The sequence below is a fragment of the Lissotriton vulgaris genome, chromosome 5, assembly GCF_964263255.1.
Source record: "Lissotriton vulgaris chromosome 5, aLisVul1.2, whole genome shotgun sequence".
Taxonomy (NCBI): domain Eukaryota; kingdom Metazoa; phylum Chordata; class Amphibia; order Caudata; family Salamandridae; genus Lissotriton; species Lissotriton vulgaris.
The window spans coordinates 1,880,460,517-1,880,473,024 of record NC_141693.1 but is presented as its reverse complement, the minus strand read 5'-3'; the positions used below and the strand labels follow the sequence as shown (position 1 = coordinate 1,880,473,024).

Genomic DNA, 12,508 nt, shown 5'->3' with positions numbered 1-12,508 from the left:
ATTTATTTATTTATGCATTTTTATATAGCGCGGACTTTACCCGAAGGCGTCAGAGCGCTTCACATTAGGAACAGAAATGAAGCATAATGAGAAACATTACAGAAGAGCAGATTACTAAAACATACGTTACTTACATAAGGTAATAGTGACAATTGTGAGCAAACAAAAACATGAGGTAGTAAAAATTGTGAGCAACCGAAAATACATGAGGTAGTAAAGGTAATAGTGACAATTGTGAGCAAACAAAAACATGAGGTAGTAAAAATTGTGAGTAACCATAAATACATGAGGTAGTAAAGGTAATAGTGACAATTGTGAGCAAACAAAATACTTGAGGTAGTCAAAATTGTGAGCAACCATAAATACATGAGGTAGTAAAGGTAATAGTGACAATTGTGAGCAAACAAAATACTTGAGGTAGTAAAAATTGTGAGCAACCAAGAATACATGAGGTAGTAAAGGTAATAGTGACAATTGTGAGCAAACAAAATACTTGAGGTAGTAAAAATTGTGAACAACAAAAAATACATGAGGTAGTCAAAAGTGCACAAGAGGAAAAGTGACAAGTGTGCAGTTAAAAGAGAAAACAGAGTATAATTTGAGGTATGATACTGCAATAAGTGCTAGGCCCAAGAACAGGCGTTACGTAGGCAAGGTGGCACTCGTGCAAGTATCAAAGGTAAAAACATGTGAGAGGTAGCAACCGTGTGTTACAAGGGCAAAGTGTTGTGTGCATGTTACAAAATGGCACCGAACACAAGTACATGGAGAATACTGCAAAAAGGCAGACACTCCCACCACAGGAAAACACTGGGAAGGCACCCATGGACATGGAAAGTAGTAAATATCAGTAGTGGGAAGTCTTCCTCCGAATAGCAAGAGGATTACAGAATCTATTGCGTTCGTTGCTTCTGCCTCCTGGTGCACCTCTCTGCTCAGTCTCCTGGACCCACCCCCTGGCTCTGGAGGGATCCCTATGTCTCTGCGGATCCACTGCTGGGTACAGATCTCGCTGCTTCCGCCTGTCTCCGTGTTCCTTCCTTAACATACCGGCTGCAGGCAGAGCTGGATGCCTCCTCCAGGAACACCCGGGGCGCCCGCTCAGGATAGCAGCAGTCGGGGGTAGAGATCCCGAGTTCCAAATCTGGGATCATGTCACGAGCTGCCGGAGAATGGGGTTCATCCCTGCAGTTTTATTCACCGTCTGAGACTAGCGCCCAGAAGACTATTGAGTACGTTCAGCAGAAGAAGAAGAAGCAGATTGAAAACGCAAGGGCTGTGTTCTTCGGTTTTGTATCGCGAGCAGTAGAGTTAAAGTTAAATAGTACGAAATTCAGCCCTGGGCCCCTTTCAGATCTTTGAAAAGCGAAGGTCTAGGTGGAAGTGAAGCTGAATAATACCCCCAAAATCAATCTGCGTCTGAACGAGGTGATGACATCACCCGGCCTCCCTTCCTATCAGCTGTCAGGATGGCCGAGCGGTCTAAGGCGCCAGACTCAAGAGCTGACTCTTCCCACCAGCTGGGTGTTCTGGTCTCCAATTGGAGGCGTGGGTTCAAATCCCACTTCTGACACAATCTTTTTGGTGGGACTCGTTTATATTCGCGCCACTTTTACTTCCCATGTGCAGTTTGTGTGGCTTTCGCTTGGGAGCGGGGCGCAGCAGCGGAGTTGGAGGAGGAGGCGCGTCTCCTAAAAGTTTCCACATGACGCCATGAAGAGATTTCTAGTTTCCGCCCCTGTGCAGAAAGAAGGAAGTTGTAAACTGAAGTCCCGCAAGGTGTTTGTTTATTTCTATTAAACCAAGTCATAAAATGTGAAAAAGACTTGAAGAGAAAAGTAGAGAGAAACAAAAAAAATTCAATAGGTCACTAAAATAAACATGCGCCCAACATGGGGCTCGAACCCACGACCCTGAGATTAAGAGTCTCATGCTCTACCGACTGAGCTAGCCGGGCACCTGAACACTGCTTTTGTCTGGTCATTACTCATCTAAAGATGTATCATCTGAAATACAGAAACGTTTTTTGTATTTTTTCCTTCTTCAATTCAATTCAAACAATCTTTATTTCGATCGTGAAAGATCATAAAAGAGATAAAAGACGAATTACATCAATAAAAAACATTGTAAAAAATATTTTAAGAGAAATACCCCCAACTCATAATTAGAATCAGATTATCTGAGCGAGCATTGTGATTTAAAAAGGAGGAAGATATTCATAGGGCTTTAGAGTTCCTAAGAATTATTGCACGTAAGCGCCACATTGCCGTCAAGAATTTCGCCATTGCGAACACGGTTGGTGGCGATAAGTCTGTCTTTAGGACTCTATAAGCCGGGGCATAGGTGCGGAAACCCAAGTTCCTCAGGTAAGGGAACAGCCAGTATTTTCTGATTCTGGTATAAGCTCCTTCAGCTTCCTGGCTGCCAAGTTATGGAATAGTCTGCCCGAAGCTATCCGTGGGATACAGGACCTCTTAGCCTTCAGAAAGGCTGTCAAAACTCATCTCTTTCAATAACTGTTTCACCTTCTGCGCCTCTAACTCTCTGTAAACTGTCTGCTCGCAGCGCCGGGACGCCCCTTGGCTGGGGCAGCCGTGCGCTATACAAATCACCATAACATTAACATTAACATTAACATTAACATTAACAGAACAGGACCACATGGAGATCACTTTCGAGATTATACTTGCATGCTGGACACTCTCCTGTTTCCAAGTTGCCAGCCCAGGATTTTGTAATAGACCTCAGTGGAAGGGAGCCGTATCTCCATTGCATGAAAATCTTTCGAGCAGACACAGGCATCATAGTGTCTAGTACATATTCGGGACTATAGGAGTCTTTTGTTTTAATAAAATTGTCCGTTAGGGATCCGTCCCGTATGGAATTCATGGTTTTCTGGAGCATGACGCTATAAAACAGGTTTGAGAGATCCTTTCTGGAAAGCCTTACAGCCTCTGCTTCCGGGTTGGACCATAACTCTGGGACTCCGAGAAACGTACACATGTCCTTAATGTACTTTAACCACAGGATTTTAGTAGCAAAGGTTGTTCTCAATAATTCCTGGAGTTCATTTCTGTAGTGTACAAGTTCTTGACTACTCCACAGGCGCCTCCAGTAGGTCAGTGGTTTAAGACCCAATTCCTCCGTGATTGGGCGCAATGCCAGATCCATTCTTAGGGGAAGTAATGGAGTACTCGGGGAAGGTGCAGCCAATTGTCTTATAAAATTATTCTCTGCAATCTGTATGGTGTGCAATGGTATATGTCCCCATAGCTCGCCACCATAAATGATGCCCCCCCGGGCTTGGGCTTTGTAGATGTGAATGGCAGGTGCCAATGGACGGAGTGGTGATTTTTTGGCAATTCTTGTGATGGCACCTGCCCTCTGGGCCAGTTTTGTGGTTGCTTTTATTTTGTGTGGCAGCCAAGTCAGGTTGCAGTTAAGAGTTATACCGAGATATTCTATTTCGTGTACTCTTTCTAGGGATGTAGTTCCTAGATAGGGATTAGGGCAGCTTTTGGGTCTGGGATTAAGGATCATAAATTTAGTTTTCGAAGGGTTTATTTCTAAACCCCTTGCGTTGCAAAACCCCAGAAACCCATTCAGAACCCTCTGCAGCCCCATTGGTGATTTTGAGAGCAGCAGGGTGTCATCCGCGAACATAATCGCAGGCACCCTGCTGCCGTTCAATTGTGGGGCATCGGTGTTAGGGATCCCATTCAGATGCTCTATCACCCCGTTCACAAATAAGCAAAACAGGGTTGGCGCCAAAACGCAGCCCTCCCTTACCCCTCTGCGGACGGGGAATTTGTCTGTCAATCTGCTGCCCTTTCCATATCTCACACGGGCATAATTGTTGGTATGGAGCCTGACTAACACCTGGAGAATATCTCCTGGGATGCCCAATTCCGCAAGCACCGCCCACAATTTAGCTCTAGGAACTAAATCGAAGGCGGCGCGGAGGTCCACAAAAACTGCATACAAAGTCCCACCTTTTGAGAGCACCGTCTTCCAATATATGATATTCAGTCTTAATATTTGGTCGACTGTTGAAACTCCTTTTCTGAAACCAGCCTGGAGGTGGCTCAGAATGTCCATCTCCTCCAGCCAACCTAACAGCCTATCTAGAACTAATCTGCCAAACAGTTTTTGGGACACATCAATGAGGCTGATTGGGCGATAGTTGGCTGGGAGCAGAGGGGACCCCTTTTTAAATATCGGGACCACCTCCGCTCCCAGCCAAGTATCTGGTATTTTCATCCCTCCCAGCACTGTATTGAATAAAACCATAAGGTAAGGTGCCCAAATTCCTGGTTCGTGTTTAAATAGGTCGCCCGGCACCCCGTCCAAGCCCGGTGCCTTTCCAGCGGTAAGTCCTGCTATCGCCTTCCTGATGTCAGTTATGGTGAAGGGATCAGAAGTCTGTCTAAGAGGTGTTATTGGCATCTCTGCATCTGTGTCCTCATTCTCTATGGAGTACAGTTGCTGGAAATGTTTTTGCCACACATCTGCAGCAATATTGGGTTCGATTGCGGTGGGTAAATCCCCGCAGCCATGATTGATTATTCTCCAGAATCTACGGGAGTCTCTTGTTGCTAGGGACTCCGATAGATTCTCCCAATGCTGTAGATCCCATTCTATCTTGGCGTTAGCTGTGAGTGTTTTATTGGCCTTCCTTCTGGCGGTGATCTCCTCCCTCGGGCTACCTGCTTTCAAGCTGGATAGTAGATCACGTTTTGCGTCTCGGCAGGCTCTGTTAAACCAAGTGCGTTTGTTCAAGCCCTGAGGTCTAGGCGCTCTGGTACTGAAGAGGTCAGCTTCAAGCTTTCTAATTAGATGTCCATGGACTTGTGCTATGTCCTCGCTGGTCTCCCTTTTGGAACCTAAGTTCCATAACTCAAAGGCCTCTTCCAGGATTGGAATAATTCCAGCATATAAGCTGGCTATCTTATCTTCACTAGGGGCGAGGTTTTCCCATTTAATCCTCTTCCTGTTATTATCCAAGAGGTATCCCTCTCTATGCTTTTGCTCACATGAGGGGCTCACTTCCAGACAGGGGATAGCGAAGTCTAATTCTAAAGCATTATGGTCGCTATCCTGTCTGGGCGAAATTCTAAAATCCAGGACCCTTTTCCATGCCTGCAACTGAACTAGAAAATAGTCCAGTCTGGATTCTCTACCCACCCTGTTGAATGTGCATTTGCTTGGAATGTCTGACCTAGTGCGGCCGTTGCAGGCTCTCAAGCCGTAGGTTAAGTTAAGTGTGTTTATTTGAACGGCCAGCGGGGTCCATGCTCTGGGAGGGGGGGCTTCTGTTAAAGGAACCTGCCAACTTGCATCCTCCTCTAGGGAGGGTCCATCAAGTAGGCCAGGTAACGGTTCAAAATGCGAGTTAAAATCCCCCCCTACCAGGTATGGTAGACCCTCAGGAATGGTTTCTAGGAACCGGGACAGTGCCTCGATGGTTTTGGAGGTGGCAGCTATTTGGACTGGCCTGGAATAGAGGTTTATTACAAGTAACTTATAAAGTTCCGGCCATTCTAGTAAAACTGCCAATATGTCCTCCGAGTCCACTGTGTATCGTGAGGCTAAGCAGCCTAAATCAGTGGCCACCCAGGTCGCCAGACCTCCAGACGGTCGGCCTCTCCCGCCCCAGCTGGCTTGTATCGAGAAGGTCTTAAAACCCCTATACATGGTCTCTTCCCTCGCCCAAGTCTCTTGAAAGAGGCAGATGCTTTTTGAGTTTATCAGTTCAGCCCACGAATCTGATTCAATTTTATTGGCCAGGCCTGCCAAGTTCCAAGAGAGCAATTTTAAAGATTGAGAGTCATGGGGCCCAGCCCGGAAGGTTGTTCGATTAATCAATTGTGTTTTATGTGCTGGTCGGGCTGGCCTCTTTGTCTGCTCATGGTCCGCAGATGGACCCTCCAAATTAGTTCCCCTTTCTTCTCTCTGTAATCCTAGGCCCGAATTAGTGATAAAAGAGTTCTCCTCCCCATTGGTGCAGGTGGGGGGTTTGTGGGTGCCTTTGTCATACCCTGATAATCGCCTCTGCGTCCTTTCAGGGATCAATTGTCAATCTACCATTTCGAGACAATCGTATCGATTGTAGAGGGGTAGGGGCGGTGGCTGAAATTGGCTAGGGGGCCAGGGTGCTTCTCTTCCAAATCCTCCATTGCCCATTCCTCTACCATTGACAGTCTCCCACCCTTGAGGGTCATCATAGGTTGGCAGATATTCAGGCGATGTTCGCATTAAATTGTGGGGGATTCTATTTCCTCCCTGATGTCCCCCCCAATTTCCCTGTCTGTTCTCTGGGTACCCTCGTCTCTGATTGTTAGTTGCGTGGGTGTTTGCTGGATAGAAGAAAGCAAGGGGGAGTAGATGGATGTTGCTTCCCTCATCCTCTAGAAAGGAGCCACAAATGTAGGAGACTATTCCTGTTTCTTTAAAGCTCACCAGTATACAGTCGCCACTAATTGTTTTAGGTTTCTTTCCTACCCACGAGACTCTTCTTACCATGCGAATTTCGCTTGACATACCTCTAGGAAGTGGTCTGTATGTAGATAACCACTTCATTACTTTATTTTTTAGAGAGTCCCCTGCCTCATATGTGTCTGGTTTTAATTTGGGCACCCCCGCTAAAATAGCAGTGTATGGAGCTACCTCAGGTGGTAGATTGACGGTGACTGTTTTTTGCACTGTTATATTAGAGTTCTGAAAGTTGTATTTGTTGGTTAGTGACGATTTAGGTGGGCTTTTATGCTTTAAATAGGAATTTGTAGGATCAGTGACTGTGTGTGTTTGTTGTACACTAGATGGTTGATTGTTGTGAGTCCCTGCTGGGGTCACTGGGATAGCTGGGTTGGCTTTCTGGTTTAATCGTTTGTTATTAACTGGTTTAGGATTTTTGGTGCCGATTGTTGTTGTTGCGACGTCAGTACCATTGGCCAATCTCAGAGGGTTGGAATTATTTTTTGGTTTCGGATCACTGTTGGGGGCTATGGGGCAAGGAGTCCCAGGTTTACAAAAGTCCATGAACTGTAATGCAGTTCTCTCTATTTTAATTAATCTTGCTTCCATTTTTATCAAACGGGCTTCCAGGGGATTTATAATTGATTTGAGGAGATTTCCTATATCTGCTAATGTTATATCCTCTTCAGCTGCCTCACTGTTATGTTCTATAGATGGTACTGGCAGATCAGTAGAATTAATTCTGCCTGGTTCTGGGGGAGGGGCATCTGATGTCGCCAATGGCGGTCTATCCTATATAGAATTAGCATTCCCTGAAGCATTGTGTGTTGACCTAGTCTTTAATTGTTTAGCCTTCTTTTCCTTGGAACACTGTTTCCCTGTTTTTCTTTTCTGAATTGCACCCTACCTTTTGCCCCTATCTGTGTTTTGTGGCCCTACAGAGTTTGGGACATTTGTTGCAAGAGGAGATTCTTCCCTCAATAAGATAGGGATTTGGGTGGCTAGTTCAGTGCCCTCTCCACTATTTTGTGTGTTCGGTGGTTGCGTGATTTGTGTCAATGGGAGCGAGAGGAGACTCATGTCTTCCGGGTCAGTTATAGATCCCTCTGAGAGATCTATGCTGGTATGTAAATGAGCCCCTCCCCAGGCTCCAAGTTGAGAAATGTCAGTATGCCTCCTGTCCTCTGGGGTTTTCGCCGTCGCTATGATACCAATCGAGGACCTTCGAACCCACTCTATTTCTTGCAAAATACGTCTTTCTAAGAGTGTGATGGCCTCAATTAACAAAGATCCCGCTTTGAGAAAATAGTTATCTATTTTACCTTGAATGGGAGCGGTCGCTGTAGGTCCCGCAGCCACCACATTGGCTTTGCTCCTTGTCTCCATTTTGCGCTTTGCAAGCAGAGTAGTTTAGGAGGATTGGGGAGATGTTGGGTAAGCGAATGCGGTGGACAAATTCTAGTGTAAAGGGGTGGCCCGTTCCGTTCACTAACGTTCTCGAACGGCCTCAAACGGCCCGCTCTTTGCCCGGTCTTCGCCCCGAGCTTCGTCCCGCGCGCGTCCCGCTGCGCGAGACGATTGGACTGTTTACGTCCTCCCAGGCGTGGGGGCGGGCCACTGCGAGAAGAGGCTGCAGGTGAGGAAAGTGCCTCGCAGTCCCGCAGCGGTGTGGGCGGGTCCTTTGGTCAGCAGCGGCAGCTCGTAGGAAAGAGCCGCGTCCAGATGGGGCAAGGGTTCCGTTCCAGCGACGATCAGCAGGGGTCAAGGCAGCGACCCGTTCAGTAAGCCCAATTCTCTGTGTTTGAGTAGCCTGAAATCGATTACTGCTTCTGGATGGGCGTGTATTCTTCTTGGAGTGTCCCTGGGCGTGGACCGTCACAGTGGGATTCTATTACAGAAGAATTCCTGTTTAACAGGATCTTTGCTATCCATTCCTCTCTTCTGGTCTCACCTGTCTAGCTCTGACCTTGGGGGCACTACACAACAAAAGAACCTTTTTTCTGGAAATCTTCACTTAACGTTTTATCCAAGTCATGTGCGGACATCATAAGCACGCGTCACTACATAGATATAGGCAGATCCTATACGACTGCTTTTGACATACAGCGAGCCTGGCCTGCCTTTCATGCTCTTTGAGCAGAACCTGATTGGTATGGCAAAGTCCTGGGCTCAGGGAGGTGGGGTGTATTCTTTAACAGGAACTTCAAATAATTGTAGATTGCTCATATATTTCCACATAACACTGTCTTAACCAGCGTGCCCATATGTTAACTATTTATATGCAGAAGTCACGGTAGAGTGCACCTTGGGTACTCAGATGCCCTACTCCCCTTGGTCCTCTCCCGTTCTCTCACTGCTGGCAGTGTTGCCAGATTTTTAGACCCGGCTCAAGCCCAAAGCCGCTCAAATATAAGCCTAAAATAAGCCCAATCAGACCAGTTCCAGCACAAATTAGCAAGAAACAATTTTAAGGACAATTTTAAGGACAAACATACATTGTATTCAATATACAAATGGTGGGAGGGCATTATCTGGGCACCCGCCTCAATGCTACTCAATTTTAAGACCAGTCCTTACTGTGACTTTGTCATGTGAAACAGGCATCGCTCAGAATACAATAGTAGAAAACAAAGAATAAGCAACGCAAAAATAGTGTTCTGTGCAATTTCCTGCTGGGCCTGTGCTGAGCCTGCTGAGGCTGGGGGCTGGGCCTGGCTTGGCTGGGCCTGGCTTGGCTGGGCCTGGGCTGAAGCTGGGATGAGCCTGGGCCTGGCGTGGTTGGTGCTGAGGCTGGGCATGCCTGAGGCTGGGCCTGGGCTCAGGACTGAGGCTGGGTGCTGGGCCTGCCTGGGGCTCGTGGGTCCTGGGCTAAAGCTGGTGCTGGGCCTTGAGGCTGGGGCTGAGGCTGGGTGCTGGTCCTGCCTGAGGCTGGGGCTGGGACTGGGCTCGGGGCTGGGACTGGGACTGAGCTCGGGGCTGGGACTGGGCTCAGGGCTGAGGCTGGGTGCTGGGCCTGCCTGGGGCTGGTTCTGGCGTGGCTGGTCCTGGGCTGAGACTGGTGCTGGGCCTGCACCGATGTTATCCACCCTCCGCTGGCTTCCAATCGAGGCTAGAGCTATCTACAAGACTGCCTGTATCACACACAAAGCCTTGCACTCCTCCTCTCCGCGCAACCTGGCGAATAAACTGAAACTCTCTTGAGGCTCTAGACCATCACGTAATGCGGAAAATCTACTGCTTAAACCTCCCACTTTCAAGAAGGAAAGATCGATGGCCCAATCCTTTTCAGGCAACGCGTGAGAATCTGGAACTCCCTTCCACCTCAGCTCCGGACCACCATCTCTTCCCAGGCCTTCAAAACGGACCTCAAAGTTCTCCTCCTCCAAAGACACCTCTAAAAGTAATTCACACCCTCTCTATTATCTGAAGGAAGACCTCCCATTACTGAAAATTCTATTCTCTATGACTATGGAAGTGCCTTCCCAGTGTGTTCTTGTGGTTGGAGTGTTTGCCATTTATTGCAGTATTATCCTTGTACCTGTGTTTTGTACACTTTTGTAACATGCACACGCCACTCTTCTCTTGTAACGCACTGTTTTCTACCTCTCATATTTTGTTTGCTTTTGATACTTGTACAAGTGCCACCATTGCCTACGTAACGTTTGTTCTTGTGCTGGAGTGTCTGCCTTTTATTGTAGTACTAGCAGCCCGTACCGACGATGTCCGGGTATGAATTGCTGCCGGCCAGTAGTATATTGTTTTGTAGGATTTCGTTTTGATAGCATTTCTTATCTGTGACAGGCCTGTGAAACGCTCCGATTCACAGTGCACTGCTGATGCACTTAAGAGTGCGCGTTCAGTAGTGTGTGAACTCGAGTTTCCCTACTTTATTTTTCCTTGCAATATTATATAGCGCAAACTCAACAACATGCCATGAGCACAATTTACATTACAGAAGAACACATTCATTTGTGGTAGGCACGGGGAGACAAAGCGATTTGCCTAGAATCACAGGATGTTGAGCTGATGCAGAGATTCGAACGTAGCTCCCCAGCTCTAAAGTTCGCAATTCTAGAACTTGTGGCGGGAGGTGTGTCTAAAAGTCTATGTCGGTGCTGGCCATCAATGAGAGAGTCAACTCTATATGGGAGCTCAGAGGGGAATTAGGACAGGGTCGCCCTCCACTCAAACATAAACCAACAACAAAAACCCTGTACACAGGGCGAACACTTGTGTCAGTTACTAATAGACCAGTCCAAATGTACTGATACCTATTATACACCCCCTCAGTTTTTGAGAGGAAGAAATTACTGCACTTCGCCCAAAAAGTTTCCAAATACAAATTAAAAACGGCCAATCTTTCTTGACAGATGCACAGAACAACACACTGTCTGACACATCCCGGTCAGTATCAGGTGCCCACACCGTCAGTGTTGGACAAGGTTGTACTTAGAAAAAATATGCGAGAACCGAATGACACCTCACGGAAACACCACCAACGGGGTAACTGGTATGTAATTTCCAGACAAGCCCCTATCTCATCATCGGTAGTCACTGGATTCTCAAAGAAAGAGAAAAAATAGTGTCCAAAACAAACAACCAAAACGTGTAACAAACAGTGGAAGCAGAGAACATCAGCTCGTGACAGACATACAACATAAAAAAGTGCATAAAACACAGTATCCAAGTCCCTTCACAAACTTTATTCATAGGGAAGTGAATATCTGCTATCAAGATAAAAAGGCTGGTAACTATTCATGCATACCATTACCTATTGCCAATGCCGACATGTTTCACTGCCACAATGATTTTGGCAGATTCATCAGGGCTGCACTATATGCTGCCACTCCACTCTTGGACACTTGTTCTGTGTTTAACTGTCAAGGAAACAGGCACATAAAATGAGTTTAAAAAGTATGTAAACACACCCAAACATAGCTGTATAATGATGGAGATATGTCTGAACATTATTTACCCAGAGGCATCCTGTTTGGTCATACCAGCCACCTGAGGGTGGGGAGGGATGCAAAAAAACTCCAAACGTGAGTATCTGCCTTCACTCAGCTATGAACAATCTGGAGGTATAAAAACAAAGAAGAGTTCCAACATTCCTCGAGTCTTTGTATGCAGGTATGTTGTTAATAAACTAAGACAAAGGTAGAAACACACCCATTCACGCTGTCGTGAAAGAACAATCATACACATTGTATCTTGTGGTAAGTAGCTGATAACCACACCTTCAAACTGTAGACACCTGCCAATCAATCAGGACAGGCGGCAAGTCGTGCTAGTATAACATGACACGAATTATACATATATTCGAATGTTCCCCCCGTTGACATGAATATGTACAAGCATAAGGAAGGACACCCGAGTGAAGGTTCCTACAGTTACAGCCAACGGCGCTAACTCAAGCGTCCGGTGTATTAAAAAACCACAACTCTGTACAGGGAACCATCCTGCTCCATGCCCCTCGTGCCGGCGAAAGGCAGGTAAGTACGTCAACCACCCCAAAGGACAGAATCTCAAATAGTTTAGACCCCGAACGGTACTTCTCACCGTCGTCTCAAGTAATGAGCGCTTCGTCTCCTTCTCACTGTGTGTTTTCCGAAACTCAGTGAAATAGCGAGGCGCGTAAAAACACGCCCACTGTAGCATATCACGTGAGACAACACCTACATTGGCGGCCATCATGAAGCGTTCATAACCGGAGAAATGTTGTATATGTTAAAAACGAGTGCCGAGAACTATGCATATAAGGCACCCTCTCAAAAATGCCCTGAAGATAGGATATTTCTCCTCCTATGCGCATCTGCGGTGTATTCAACCAGGGCAAGAGCACGGGATCGAAACTTGGAGACACGGCGGCCATCTTAGCCTAGTGAAAATATAAAGTCAAGTATAACACATGCTCAAATGCTATATGTATTAAAAACATCAGATGCTGTATGTATAAAAAACATCAAGTGCCAGGAAATGTACTTCTAAGGCACCGTCAATCATAGGTCAGACCACACCAAATGAACCGGAATTA

General features: G+C 46.6%; 1 non-coding gene across 1 annotated transcript; it reads left to right on the top strand.

Moving 5' to 3' along the window:
- The first annotated feature begins 1,463 nt into the window (after window positions 1-1,463).
- Window positions 1,464-1,573, top strand: TRNAL-CAA (transfer RNA leucine (anticodon CAA)). Its single transcript has 2 exons — window positions 1,464-1,501; window positions 1,528-1,573. It is a non-coding gene; the product is annotated as a tRNA-Leu (tRNA).
- Window positions 1,574-12,508: the final 10,935 nt, after the last annotated feature.